Here is a 16857-nt window from a genome sequence, read left to right as displayed (position 1 = left end):
CCAACCTTTACACCAACAAAGCCAACCTTTACAGCAGCAAGGTCAGCCTTAGCAGCAACAAGCCTTATATGCGTATCAGCAAGGTCAGCCTTTGCAAGGTCAAGGTCAACCCCTGCATCATCATGTTCAAAATCCTTACGTCTAGGGTCAGCAGGTTCATCAGCCTTATAACCCGCATGCTGCGTACAATGCTCATCAACAGCCTATGGGCAGGCAGTATCAAAGCTACCTAGGACAAAATCCTCCTTATGGGCAAGGTAACCCTCAGTGGGGACAAAATCAGATTCCATATGGACAAAATCCACCACTATGGGGGAAAAATCCTTACCATCAAGGATGGACTCCGCAGTTTGGGTCTCCTCAAAGGCCCTATATGTCATTTAACATGCAATTGCCTTTCTTAGCTACGTTGGAACTCCCTGATGTTTCCAGGCTCACAAATGATCCCATTCTTCATTCACCATACTGGCCTCCAGTTCCATCGAAGATTCCAAGCGATTGCCCCAAATTTGAGGGAAAAGAGAAGGAGGATCCACAAGCCCATGTGATGACATATCACCTCTAGTGTTCCTCCAATTCGTACGTTGATGATTTTATCCGTCTTTGACTCTTTCAAAGAACTCTCACAGGTGCTGCCACCAAGTGGTACATCGAATTGCCTCAAGGTACCTACAATGACTTCAACTCTCTTGCTATGGCTTTTCTTACTCATTTCCAGCTGTCGGTTCACTATGAAACTGGCACCCATCTGCTTACATCACTAAAGCAAGACACCGCGACCCACATCTCTGATCATATCCATGAATGGAGACGTAGGTGTCGCCTCATCAAGTTTGAAATTGCTGATGAGTTGTTGACAAAATGGTTCACAAAATCATTCGTCAGCAAGATTGCTAAGGACATATCCATGGGTGGATGTGTTACCGAATAACAAGCTATTACCCATGCTCAGTATTTAGACCTCGTATATTCAGAATCAGGAACATTGTATGAGATGTTACCCGATGCTCCGAGACCATCATCGGATCTGACAACATCAAAGTCTTCAGATACACCACCTGTTGACGGTGTGATTGGTTCTATGTATCAGACTCCCGCGAAATCTTCTTCGAATAAGAAAATGGTCTCGCAAACTAGTTCCAATAATCCCTCTAAGAATTCATCCAGTCTTGGTAAAACCTTTGAGGTACATCCTGTCCAGTCTACCACAACAGATAAATCCTCCAAAGGTAAGGCCAAAGTCGATTCCCCAAAATAGGACCCTCCTAAATCTTATGTTGATGATGCTTCTATGAGAAATCTGAAGTATCCTTGCCTCATTTATGAGGAGGATCATTACACTAAAGATTGTCCCCAACAATCTAAAGTTACTCGCTTACTAAAAGGGACTTCGACTGTCTTAAAAGAACCTTTTCCATCATAACAGAACCAAGTGGTAGACCAGCCACAGTCTTCTACTTCTACTTCTACTCTGTCTTCTTCTAGTCTGCTCCATATCGAGCGCCCTAATGGTGAGTCCGTCATCCGACCACCCCCTAATGGTGTTCTTCGAAAGTCATCTTACAATATGAATACCAGAGCTGTGCAACATTACAATATTATTGAGGATTTAGCTTAGGCACCTTCAGCGATGTCTGCCTTAGAGGTTCTTCAATCTTGTCCAACACAGTGGAAATCATTGTTGTCTGCTATAGGTGCTAACGATCCTTAAGATTCGAGTTTGATTACTTTCGATCTAGAGAATCATGTACCTCGTCTTCCTCATTAGATCAATTTTCTGATCTAGGTCCTTATCAAAGGAAAGATGATTCATCGAACGGTTATTGATGAAGGTGCTTTGACCTGCATCATGTTAGTTTTGTGTTGGAAATCCATTGGCTCTCCTCCTCTTAACCAATCTTCGAACACCTTGGAAGCCTTTGACGACAGAGGTTCGTGACCTTACAGTATTCTCACGAACTTACCAATTACGTTGGAAGGCAAGACTGTTGAATTAGAAGTAGAAGTTGTAGATGCCAATCTCAACTACAACCTTCTTCTCGGGTGAAGCTGGACTCACGCCATGTTTTGTGTAGTGTCTTCTTTGTTTCGCGTACTTCGTTTTCCTCATGAAGGAAAAATCGTCACGGTTGATCAACTTTCTTTCTTTTCTTCTGGTTTGTCCAGTGGTAATGTTCCTTATGTGGGCAATACTGAGATTCCTTATGAGAGCGTGGGTGCCAGTCTTTTCAAAGACTCCACTTTAATGGGTACCTTTACTCTCCCACCTTCGCATGTTCATTCAGTAAATATGATCTCGGATTCCACGGATCCTTGGATTATCCCTTCTGAAGATCGAATTGACTCTTTTGGTGCTGCTATGCCTTTAAGTCCATTAGAGATAAATTATCAAGAAATTGTTTTAGCTTTAATGGCCACTTTAGAAAGTTATGTTGTCCTCAGTGTAAACCTGGAAACTTATGTGCCATCCCCTTGGCTCGGTTCTTGGGATTCTTCGGATCCTTTGAACGAGACATTCCCCATTGATGAGAGTATCGTGGAGGTCATGTCTCTGGAGGAAGTTCCATGGAACAGTCTGCATCATTGTTCTTCCTTTCTCCCTCACCTTGATGAGATGCCTTGTTGTCCTGAAGTGTCTATTTCTCATCCTTTTACACCTCCGTTTCAAACACCTGTTCGGGTACATGAAGTCTTGTCAGAGGGTAATATGGGAAACATCACTGCAACTCTACCTGTTGACATTTCAGTTTACCCTGAAATTGTCAAAATCTTTCAATTGGGGGAAACTTTCCCTCGTCATGAGATCAAGTTTTTCATGCCTCCTCTCATGAGATTTTTTCACCGAGTATCTACCATTTGCTTATTATCGCAATGGGGTTTTCATCTTAGGACTCGTAACCCTCACTCGTCGGGGGACATGGGGGCAGAGCCTTCTATGAGTTTTACTGTATTGTTTGGCCGAGTTGATCTTTACACATCATGTCAATGATGAAACTCTGGTTTTATTCTCTGTTTATTAATTATTTGAGTCCAGAAATGGACTCCATCTAAACTTTTTACGCATGAAATTCGTGTAAATTTACTTTTGTACATTAGTGTGCGTTTTGATTTTCTTGTGTGTTTGTTTGCTTTGTAGACATATGTTTTTCTTCTTACCCTGTGTTCCACTTGGTTTGCAAATGTCATTAGGTCATTATGTTGGTTTTGCTGATGGTGCTTATTGTAGCACACAAAACCTCTCTTCCACAAGATGGGTACTCTACAACCCTAATGGTGAGCTGATCAACTTACAAGGTATCTTCCTTGGCTGAATAACCAATAATATGGCTGAGTATAGTGCAGTTATTGAACTCTTGTCAAAAGCAGTTGCTCTTGGCATTAGGGATTTAGTTTTTAAGTTGGATTCACAACTCGTTGTGTTACAATTGAACAATCATTATTCAGTAATAAATCCACAAATATTGCGTATGTATCTACGTGTTAGATTGCTGGAAAGAAATTTTGATTACATTACATATCAACATATTCCACATAATTTAAATACATTAATTGATGCATTAGCAAATTTTGTTCTTGATAGACATTTGTGTCATTTGTAAAATTGAATCATGTTATGAACACATAAGTAGAAATAAAACATATATATATATATATCTATATATATATATATATATATATATACATATATATGTATATATATATATATATATATATATATATATATATATATATATATATATATATATGTATATATCTGTATATATATGTATATATGTATATATATATATATGTATATATATATATATATCTATATATATATGTATATATATATATATATATATATATATATCTATATATATATATATATATATCTATATATATATATGTATATATATATATACATATATATATATATATATATACATATATATATATATATATATATATATATATATATATATATATATCGCATCTGCTAGAGTATTTATATCAAAATGTCAAAAAATAGAGTGTTCTGAGACACTTGGCTTTCAAAGCCTACAAAATGTGAAAAAGACTAGAAGAGCTATCAAACTGCGTGATGCTCATGGTAGCATGCGACTGATCTGATCACTCGACCTAACAGTCGATGTAGTCTCGTAGAGACTTCGAATGTATGTCTATGCCAACGTAGTGGAACATCATCAAGGGTAATTGCCTCCAGGTTACGCTCCATCTTGGCTAAGGGGTCAACCCCTTCTTCGTAGTCTGCAGCCACTATTGGATGGCCAGCTCTCCATGCTATTGGCAACATGCCTAGAAGTATTTTTGGTCCCACATCTGCACATTTGTCATAAATTGAGGCCTAGACTACATTCTCATAAAACTTATAAAAACTTGAAAAATTCCAAAAAACAAGTTTTTACCTATGTTGGTCCACTGCTCGCGTGGTGGCAGAGGTAGATCTGGATCCCCTCTAAAATCCATGTCGACATAAGCATAGTTGTCCACCATAATTAATTGGCATTCAAGCCAAGCAAAGAACTGTGGAGGGTAGTGCATATGTTGGCCCTTGTCTCCTCGAGGCATGAGCTGACTCCATCTCACGAGCCTCAGATCTCGGGGGGCAGGATGTGGTACTTTTGGCCACTGGTACCAAAAGAGTGGTATTCACTCCAAAAAGAAGGTCACTAGTATGGAACCAAACCCAAACTACTTCAGGTGTCTGTGCTTGCCCTTGGTCAGTTGGCGCTTCATGTTTGCCAAAAGACCTCCACACTAATTGAAAATGGTGGGATTCAAACAAGAAATAATGTACTGGAATTGAGACTTGGAACCCTCGTGAAGGGATTGCATGCCAGATACATGCACCATGGTGAAAAATATTATTTTCAGAACAAGTTTATTGGTGATAGTTTCAATTTTCACCTTGCCTCCATTCGTTATCTCAGCACGAGGACAATATATATGGACTAGACTCCTGGTACTTTCACCTCCTTGGTGGGATCCAAAGAGTTGAATGGCTTCCCCTCGATGGGACAATCCTGTGATGAAGTAAATGTCCATTTCTTCTAGTTCCAACTCCTACCCTTTGATGATGAAGATCTCGTAATCTACATCCCAAACGCTGATCAGATAAGGAAATAACTCCATCTGTGCCCTCAGCCCTGTGGTCCGAAAGAATTTCAATAGTCCACAATTCCTCAAAGCATTTATACTTATCAGATCTTGAGATGATTGGTGATCCTCAGCCTCATGGCCTCTTTCTTTCCATTCTACAACCATTTTTCTCCTGCAAACAACATATAAACACATTTTAGTGCTTTTTCCATGGATAAAATCAACATTTTTCTTAAAAAATGTGTTTTTAATTTCTAAAAGTCACTCTCGGCGGCATCGCGCCTGATTTTCAAAATAGTGCAATGGCATTGCATGAGCGTTTGGGCTCTAGTGCGACCTTCGCGGGTCCAATGACCATACCTGCGATGGTCACCGACAACCTAAATTTTAAAAATCCTCTTTTTAAACTTGAAATCCACTGTTAAAATTGCATAAAAAGGCAATGAAATGCAAGAGTAGGGATGAGTCTCTTATTTGTCACAGACGGTTTGTAAAATGGTGTCCCGGTTCTCCCGCAATAGCCACTGGAAAATCAAGGAAATTAGGGCACAAAATCACTTTCAGAGCTCAGTTTGGTAAAATGGTAAAAATTTAAATTACTTTTGCCTTTGTATAAGTTTTGAAAGTCATTTTGTCAGTAATATTTTAATATTTTCTCAATATCAGTGATGGATGTGTTTCATGTGCAGTTACGGGTGCCTTCATTGTGAACAATGATCATTATTTACCGATTTTCAGAGTTTTATTTTATCTCTTTTTCGGACTTCGTAAATAAATGAAAAAGGAACCCCCCTAGAGTCACCTTTCAACTCTTTTCTGACTCTCGAAATTGAAAAGATTTCCGAGTACTTGTCGTTTCAAACTCGTTAAAGTAAATGAATTGACGACACCTCAGTATATGTTTACCCATTTTTCCGGCTGAGACTGACTATTTACGAAAAAGGTACACCTTGGTTGACATGGTCAAGAGGTTCCTTCAAATATTGTTTTCTACCCTTTCGGGTTCGAGGGACAAATTACGAAAAGGAACATGATGAAGTTTTTTTTTTTTTTGTTTCTTTTTCAAACTCTCTAAACATGGAAAAGATGTCGAGTTATTCTTTCGACAAACTCGTTAAAATTTTAGAACGAAAGGCTTGTCACCATGACGAGACAGAGCTTCTCCTTCCTAGGGCTCATAAAACTTACTAGGATGGATTCATTCGAAGAATGAATTTACATGACAAGCATATGCTATCCCCTTCAAGATTGAGATAAAAATAATTGGGGTACTCTCTAGAAATAATGGGAGAAAATGAATATGAGACATCATTTGTATAGGCAGCACGTCACTCTTGAACATGACACTTTTCTGCTCTCGTGTCGGGTTTGGGATATCCTCACTTAGTCACTTGTTCTCCTAGGTTTGGGTGATCCGTCTTGCCTCTCATTTGACTATTCCATAATGTCATCATGACCTTTAGTCTGATGTTGAGGTAGATGCTACCACACTTTGAGGTCGTGTCGCCAATATGATCAAGAGAAGTCTAATCTGTAGTTATTTACCTATACATTGTTTGAGTCATTGCTACAGTCCTGAATATTGTTCCACTTTATTCCTTGTTTCGTGTCGATGATGAGGGATTCATCATTGCCCTCCTTCGACGGGTCACTTCCTGTCGACTTCAGCTCATTATCTAGGAAGATGACTTAGGAACTCCCTTTCAGTACCTTAGAGCTGGCATGCCTTAATGGTCAATTCTTCGCATCCGATGACAGGTCTTCATCATTGGCCTTTGATTGGGTGATTCCACGAGTGTTCGACCTCAACTTCATTATCACATTCACGGATTGTACTATTGTACCTTGAGGGCCATTTTCATTATTGGTGGTTTCTCTCATACCTGTTAACGGTCCACATCATTGGCGGTAATCAGGTGGTTTTCTAGCATGTTCGACTTCAACATGTTTATTCACATGTTGGGATTCGTACATTAATCGGGTCGGGATGGAGTGCAAGACCTTGAGTCTCGTCTATTATGTCTTAGGTTGCATGGAGTTTTATGTTATTCATGATTGTACACATGTTTCTACTATACGGATGGTTGTGACCATACCATGAGACTTAATACTTATGTTGATCCTTGTTATCTGGATGGTTGCGCCCATACCATGGATCTCTTTATATAGTCTTCATCATTCGGATGGTTGCGTCCATGCCGTGGATTCATGTATTAATCTCAAATATGTATATGTATATGCATCCTTGATTTGCAGGTCTCTTGACAGTGTGCATCCTCGTCCTTGCCAAAGCTCGTAAAGCATTTCATCCATCACTCCTCATTCTGCCTTCATGCTTTAGGGGGCATCTGTTACACAGTATTTTGTCATGCCTCCTACACTTCCCTGTGACATACCTTGAAGTGCCCGAAACATGATCATTATACAATATACTCATCAATGTATATAGCTCAGATCCCTCCTTTAACTTTGCCTAGAAAATATCTAGAGCTTTCCCTGAAGAAATAGCTCATGAAACCCTAAAATGAGAATCATCGCCCTTATGAAGCTCAAAACCGTGATGATTTCCTGTTGCACCTTGTTAAGCCAATGATGGCATCGCTTTTTTCTCTCTCATACTCATGATGGTCTCAAAAAGGAAGTTTTCCCAAAGAGGATGAGAAGCTTCGTGATCTAGAAGCTTCCAGAGCGGAGAGCTGGAGGTAGTTTCGCATAGATGAGGTCGAATCCTCCTACTTTGACCTGTTGGTCTCATCCCTATGAGCTACCTCCTTAATATGTGGCCCTAATCCTATCTTTGGAGGAGGTTCAACTCCCTCTCCCAGCCTATAAATTTCCCCTCTACCTTTCCTAAATGGTTGATCAATGTCCATTTGCACCCTTATGCTGAGCTTATGCTAGAGGCCATTCATTAGACTTGGAGAAGGAGTGTTGGAGAGTTTCTTGGCTTGGACTTGGATTACCACTCAAGGAGAGCCTTTCAACATCAAGGCTATGGTTGTAAGCTTCCCCTTCATTCTTTAAATAATAATACAATTGTTGGTTCATCTTCCCAATATATATGTTCATGTATGTATTTGTTTGGCATTCCTTGATTAGCTAAATAGATTATTATTGGATTTGCTATTGGTTTTGGTATGCTTTGTTGTCTCTTGGTTGTTTGTGCAGGTACATAAGCGCTGAAAGAAGCAGGAACAAGACCTTGACACAAGCAATTCGAGGATTTCAACAAAGGGAATCGAATTAGCATCAGAGCAAGGTAGGCCTCCTCTCTTGTTCTATTTTTCAATCATAATCTAGGAAGATGTCTAGTTGATTGTCCTCTCAAGTTTCTAGACCCACTCATTGGGCTAGAGGGATTGTCTCTGTCCGTAGAGAGGATTAACCTTGACAACAAAGGGATAGGCAGAGGGAGGTGTGGGGCTATTGGCGGGAAGTGATAGGCGGAAGGGATACGTGGCAGTGGGGGAGTGGAGGTGGAGCAGGGATGTGGCAGGTGAACGTTACCGGGAAAATGAGTTGCGGTGGGAAAAAACACTTTTTGGAGGGGGGTCAGAGTTTTTTTTTGTATTAGAGGGCGGGGGGGTCCGAAATCACGAGGGATGGACATGTAGCAGCGGGGAAACCTGATTTTCAGACCCCACCCACCGTTAAAGAGAAACATATCGGGGGGTGTCCGAAAAGGCTTTAGAGTTGTGAGATTAAAACAGGCTCATGATCGAGCGCGAGAAGATGTGCAAGGTTTAGTGCCAATGGTCCCGCATCATATTTCAGGCAGATATTTACAATAAGGTTCGACTTTGGACAACAAACCAAATTTAGCCATTTACATAATAAATCAACTTTTTCCTAAACTAATGTAACTTAACCAATTAGGGTGCATTTGAAAGTGCAAACCCTGTTTATTTTGCCATTTTAAAGGACTAAGAATATCCATTCAAACAACTAAACTAATCTAACAACTACATTAATCCAGATTAAACTGTTGGATTAATTTATTCACCTATTCTACCTATCTAATCTCAGCCAAGATTACATTGTTTGGCTAAGTTATTCACTCTAATCTAATTGACATAAATTGAAATTTGCTTGAACATGATTAAACTGTATGTTTCAAACAAAACATAAGTATTGTGGCATTTTAAACAAGCTGCACACAATTTCATGAATTTATTCTCTACAAAATTATTGGACAATTAGTGACACTTCAACTAGCATCACTTTCACATTTATTCATTTTTTTTGGGGTTCTTTTATTATTTCTTTTTCTATTTTTTCTATTTTTACCCTCTTTTCATTTTTTTTATTTTCATTTATATATATTTTTTTGGAAATCATTTGCAGTATGCAATATTATTTACAATTTGAAATACTAAAAGAAATAATTCAATCATCATTTGATCCTATAAATTATAGGACCCTAACAACCTTGATAAACAATTTGTTAATGAAAATAGAAAGGGTTGTAGTAAAACTATGATAAGGTGATTTGATGTTGTCATTATGAGTTAGAAGGTTTAAATCCCTATTTGAATCCTTTTAGAAGAGATAAGCTTTACTTTTTGAAAAAGAGAAAAAAAATCTTTCATAGGGCTTTTATACATGACAAAGTTTAGAGTTAGGGTTAAGATCTATGATCATAGTTAGGATCATTATCATTTAAGAGGTAAAATTCAAATAATTGGTTGGAAATAGGGATATTCCACATAAAGTAATAATTGACATTATTATTGAGCCCATGAATACAAGTCATTTGGTTATAGTTTGGCCACTTCATGACACCATTACAAATTATAAGGTCATTAGAAGGCAAAAATACTTGACTAGATTATTAGGAAGCAATTCTAGGTTAAGCCTTCATAATTTCTTTTGTATATATACTAGTATTGACACTGAAAATGTCCCACCAACACCTAGAGAAAGCAAGGTCCTCATCTAGCCATAAAAGATCAGGGTTGGAACCATTTCTTAGAAGAAGAGCTTCATTGCACTTTTATCATTAAAGTCTGTTAGCAAGTGGATATTACCTTCATTCGTCATACTTTGAATATCTTGTTCTAAGGTATTACATCCACATTTTTTATCTCAATTATTTTTATTATAAAATGTAAAAGTAATGGGCATGAAATAGAAAATCACTATATAAATCTTCGTAGCATTGATTTATGAGATATCTATCAAAATGTATTGATTAAATAGGTCTACCTTATAATAGTTGAATGTGAGAAGAAACATTATTTTCTATTTACAAACTATGCCTCCAATCCCTCTAATCTCATATTCCATATTAATCACAAAATAAATTGTTTGATCTAAAATCATTATGATCTCAAATTTCAAATATAAAATTAATATTAATTTCACCAAAAATCAAATGAAAATCTATAATAATTCCAAAAAAATATATAATATCCCAAATTCAATAATATAATTAATAATAATGCACATAAATATGCTCAAAAAAAATATGATTTCTTATTACAATTACTTTTACACACCATTTATAATCTTAATTGATTTTAAAATATAACTCCAAACTATATTGAAACTTCAATGAAAAAGAAATTGATGAGATTGTTAATCTCAAAGTATGTGCAACGCTATTAAAGTTTGTTGAAGGAAAATCACAGGCCATGTTCAAATAATAGATGTGAGTATTGTATCTAAATTTTTTTAGAGTCCGTATGATGAATGGGATTCCAAGGTGAACGCCACCAACTTGCTGGATAGTAATGATCATGCATAGATGTAAGGAATCTAATCATATATATTACAACTTAAATTATAATCGTGGAAATCTTAAATTTAAGTTAAATATATTTAAATAAAAATAAATTTTAAATTTAAATATATGTAAATAAAAATAAACTTTAAACACAGCTTTGAATATTACATATTCAATTCAATCATTTGAAAAATTAAATGACTTAGAATTATAAAAGTATCATATATATATAAATAATAAATATTAAATTAATTATTTTTAAATAAATAAATAAATATATATATATATATATATATATATATATATATATATATATATATAATATATAAGTTTACTATTTTTAAATAATAAAAAAATTAACTAACTAACTTAGAGGGATAATGAGTGACAAAAGCCTAAAAAACATTATACAGGATTTACCATTAGGAAAAGTTTTTCAATTTTTTCAACAAATTAATTATTATTGTAAAAAACATTTCCCCTTCATAAATAATCCCAAATCATTAAATAATATTCAAATACTAATTAAATATTATTATTTTTAATAAAAAATAATAGCTTTTATTTACAGCTCTTTCTATTTCTATTATTTATAATTTCAAATTATCAAATAGTATTCAAATACTAATTAAATATTATTTTTTCTAATAAAAAGTAATAACTTTTATTTACAACTATTTCTATTTCTATTATATGAGAAAATTAATTTTGGATGATCACATAATCTATAATGCATAGAAAACAAAACAAAAAGATATATATAATTACAAATCATCAAATAATATTCAAATATTAATTAAATATTATTTTTTTAATAAAAAAATAATAATTTTTATTTACAACTCTTTCAATTTCTATTATTTATGAGAAAATTAATTTTTGATGATCACATAATCTATAATGCATATAAAAATAAAATAAAAACAAAAGGAATAATGTATATCACATAAAACAAAACAAAAGAGAGAATGTATAATGAAATGTGAGTTGTACATTAAAGTTAAAATAAACAACATAACAATAGTATAGATAGTGCTGTATAGATTAATCTTTTCATCAAATATCTTAGGATAGTAAGAAGTTTTATTATTTATAAGAAAAATAATTTTTGATGATCACATAATTTATAGTGCACACAAAACAAAACAAAAAGATATATATAATTTCAAATCATCAAATAATATTCAAATACTAATTAAATATTATTTTTTTAATAAAAACTAATAACTTTTATTTACAACTCTTTCTATTTCTATTATTTATGAGAAAATTAATTTTTGATGATCACATAATCTATAGTGCATAGAAAACAAAAACAAAAGGAATAATGTATATGGCATACAAAAAAACAAAAGAGAGAATGTATAATGAAATGTGAGTTGTAAAGTTGTTGTACATTAAACTTAAAATAAACAACATAACAATAGTATAGATAATACTGTATAGATTGATCTTTTCATCAAATATATAGATAGTACTGTATAGATTGATCTTTTAATCAAATATCTTAGGATAGTAGGAAGCAGTGTGATGCCTAAAATTTTATAAATATTTTGCTCTAATGTTAATTATTTTAATTTATATTATTTTTTTTGTTTATATATATATATATATATATATATATATATATAATTAATGGAAAACAACATAACAATAGTATAGATAGTACTATATAGATTGATCTTTTTAACAAATATCTTAGGACAGTATGAAGTAGTGTGATGCCTAAAATTTTATAAATATTTTGTTCTCATGTTAATTATTTTAATTTATATTAATTCTATATTAATTTTTTTTGTTGTTTATTATTATATATTATATTAAAAAATAATGGAAGTTTTATTTAATGAACAAATTTAAAGGTTATAAATATTTGTTTATTTTTCATATAAAATTTTAAAATTATTTTTTCGTATTTATATAATATTAAAACTTAATTTATTTATAAAATATATTTTAAATTTATATAAAGGGAAAAAAATATAATGAAGATAAAAGAATTGGTGAAAGTCATGTATATTTTTATTTTAAATTACTACATCTAAAAATAGGAAGTAAAGCATAAAGATTAAGATAAATTTGTGCAAAAGTGATTATAAAAAGAAAAAATACTCTTTTGAATATATATATATATATATATATATATATATATAGGCATAGTCTAACTTATAGATGAAATGATTTTTTTCAAAACATTTTTCTGGTTAATTTTAATTAAAATCAAACAAAGAATTTTAAAACTTGAGTTTAAGTTGTTTATTTTGTAGAATTCTCAGGACATTGTATCTATTTATGCATTCAAAAATGTATTTTAAACAACAAAAAATTACAATATTTCATTAGATTTTATGGCAAAATTCCGGTGAAAAGGTCATTTCATGTATAATTTGGTATTCTTAGTAAGCCTTTGCATATTATCGCACAGAGATATATTATATTACAAAAGAAAATAATCACTTGGAATAAGGTGCAATGGATTAAGAAAATAAAGTTTCATGCAGGCAAGCATATTTCAGCCTATTTCGTGGAGCAAGAATAAACATCGAGGAAGGTGTTTCTTTCTCGAGAGGGCATATTTTCTCTCTCTCGAGGGAATATGTAACAACCCTCGGTAACTCATAAATATTATTTATTTACATTTACCACAGTAATTGACAGACTCAGTCATAAGAATAGATAATAAACATGAATATTTATTTTTATTTTTAATTTAAATTCAATTGTGCCTTGCCAAAAAATTACTAAGGGAAAATATGCTAAGCTAAAGTTCACTTACTAGAGAGTTAAGAGAGTTAATCCTCTCCCATAAATATCTCACTTAGGGAAAAGGGGAGCCAAGAGGGGGTAGAGGGAAGATATTTTAACAACCATACTTTTATATTAATGTGAATTATTTGTCTTTATTTTAAACTTTGTTTTTAAACAAACAATTTTGAACTTTCATAATTTTACATATCTTATGAAAATTTCCAATTTCGTACAATGTCCTATTTTGGGAATTTTTTTCTCCAAGAAAAAGACACCATAATTTTATTCATAAAAAAGGAAAACAAAAATACATTTTGTGTATGCAAAAACACATTTGAGAAATATGTCTCATTGCTAAAAGCTAAAAAGATGAATTTGGAAACAACATATAACATTCGAAGATAAATGTGGGAAGAAACATTTAACTTCTCTTTTTTGACTTTCTTTATTTGCACTTTTTGCCATCTATTTGTGGTTGGATCAAGAAGGACCAAAGCCACATCACATCCCGGAGATGATGGTGTCAGTTCCTTGTCAGAATTTGAACTCTTTGATGCATGTGCTCATTCAGTGCCCCCCATCCCCTCATAAGAATGCATCTCAGTTGTGTCAGTGCTCATTTGAATATGGGAAGTAGATTCAGACCTATCCTCAAAACCTCCTTCTGCATGGTTGCCTTGGTGTGCCCAAGCATCCACGTCCCTGATGGATAGGTTGGTTGTCCATAATTTCTTCTTCTTCAACCTCCGAGAAGTAGGTTGGTTGTCCATAATTTATTCTTCTTCACCTTCTGAGAAGTGAAGATCTGTTACCTGCTAGCCCTTTGGCTTATGGACTGACCCTTTTTCCTTTTTTAGATTCCTTTTTTTCTAGGGACATGTTCTGCAAGTGTCTTGTTTGAAAACATGTTCTACATCTGAAAGTTGTGTTCTCATAATCTAATACTTGGTTCCATTTAATTTTTTTTGGTTAAGTTGAATGTCGTTAAGAAGACCTTTGCTAAAATCTATCTCAACACATATTTTGGCAAAGGAGAATAACCATTTTTTATTTTGTCTAGATCCCTCTTCTTGAATTTTCCTAAAGAATTCCCAATGTCCTCCACGAACTCATGGTGCCAGAAAAGTAGAGGGAGATTTGGGAGTCTCAACCAAACTGACATAGTTCTAACTACCATATTTGTAACATAAAATTCTTGAAACCATGGAGTAATGAAAATCCCTACTGTGCCCCAAAATTAGGGCTATTCATTCATGACATATTTTAGTTCTTTCCATGTATTGAATTAAACAATAAAAAAGCATTTTAAACATAAATATATGTCACAATTTGATGTCCAAGTGGAAAAAACCACTGGTGTAAGACATTTAATTTTGGCCAAAAGCCATTAAATATGTAGATAACAACCTTTGATTGTAGAGCACCAAGGAGAGATTTTACCTTTGGAAGATCAACTTCCATCACTGGAGTGTGTTTACTTTCCTCCACAATGTAGGGGTCAGGAATATTTTGAAGCATATCCGCTGTATTGGAAATCTTCAACGTCATTACATCCTTGAAAGAGAAAAAATCATTAGGGTCTTTGAGACTCGAAGCTTTACCCCACAACCTTAAATTATGCAATATTTCTTTATATGAAAAATATCCTTTGGAGTCTCCCTTCAAAAATTAGACATTGAGAAGATGCTGATATTTCCAAATTACTTTGTATACTTTGTTTTTTCCAAATTACTTTGTATACTTTGTTTTAACTTTTCCACCAGATTATATTCTGCCTAAAAGGAGGTTTTTGCTTTAAGATTTTTTGAAGAGAATTTGAAAAGTCTTCATTTTAAAGTTTTTTCTTTAAGATTTTTTGAAGAGAATTTGAAAAGTCTTCATTTTAAAGTTTGTCCTTTTTTTTCATTCAATACAATGAAAGGAAAAGGGTAAACAAAATAATGCATATATTCCACCATCATTGTGGGTTTCCAGATATATGACTTCAAAACAAATGTATAGTGTCACCTTGCCGAACAACAACTACTACAACCTCCCGACACCTTGCCTTACCTTTACTCTCCCCCTTAATGAAACTTCCCTATCACAGACAATGCCATACCATTCTATTCGTTCAACATAGGAGGAAGTTCTTTGTAAGTCCCATTATGCCTGCCGGAACAGACAGACCTGCACGCAGCTTTACCTTTACCCAGACCCCTGGCTTTTGACCTGAATGATAAACATCAGATAAACATGCAAAAAAAAAAATAGACAATCTACCTCTCCCTTATGGTCGAGCACCTAAAGGTCCTCAATCTAGAATTACAGCTCAAATGGAAGGACACTTTGGTTGGGATAGCCCGGAAACGGGAATACTTCAGTACTTCGCTAAGTCTTTCTTTGGTGGGGGGGGGGCTGGCGGTAAATCAAATGCCAGGGGATCGCTCGTCTTCGTTTCCCTAGAGTTGGGGTTACCCTTCACTTTGACAGAAGGATATTGACCGGGGGGTCAGAGATTCAAAAACATGACAAAAGGGACATCTGAAGAACCCAAATCCCAACTAGCTGCAAGAAACCAGCCTAATCCTCACTAAGATAACCCCAAAACATCCACAACAAAATCACACATATTAATATGGTTTGATTCCATGAGTTAAGAATCAATGCTTTCATAACAAAATTAGTAATTATTTGTTTTCTCAATCTAGGACTGTGTCTTACTTATGTGAACGTATTCTGTTACATTAACGAGCCAAATCCTCACTAGGTTAACCACAAAACATCCGCAACAAAATTACACTCATATTAATATGGTTTGATTCCATGGGTTAAAAATCAATGCTAGTATTGTGTCTTACTTACGTACTTACTTATGTACGTATTCTAGTTACATTAACCCGATTTGATTTAATGAATTGAAAAATAATACTTTCATAACAAATTATTAATGATTCGAATGTTTTATTCAAATAATATGAAATTTTTTCAATTTTCAATGATGAAGAGCATAACGTTTTGATATATAGACAATATCATTATTGTGTAAAGAAAAGCTAATGGTTTTAAGCAGAGGGGAGTGAGGGGAGTGTGTGGAAGATGAGGGATACTTGTTTAGATTTTGTAGAGACAATGATGAAAGACAATGATGAATCTGAACAATGTGGTGATGGTGAGGATAAACATTATTTTAAAAAAAGTTTCGATTTAATTAATGATTATTATTATTTCATGGTTAAAAAATATAATATTCACAAAAATATTAATTATTTGAATTTTTATGTCTAAATCATGGGAATGAGTTC

Source organism: Pinus tabuliformis, chromosome 7, assembly GCF_031772625.1.
Source record: "Pinus tabuliformis cultivar Carrire ecotype Pingquan chromosome 7, CPIR1, whole genome shotgun sequence".
NCBI classification, from domain to species: Eukaryota; Viridiplantae; Streptophyta; class Pinopsida; order Pinales; family Pinaceae; genus Pinus; species Pinus tabuliformis.
Note: the sequence above shows the minus strand (reverse complement) of the source record.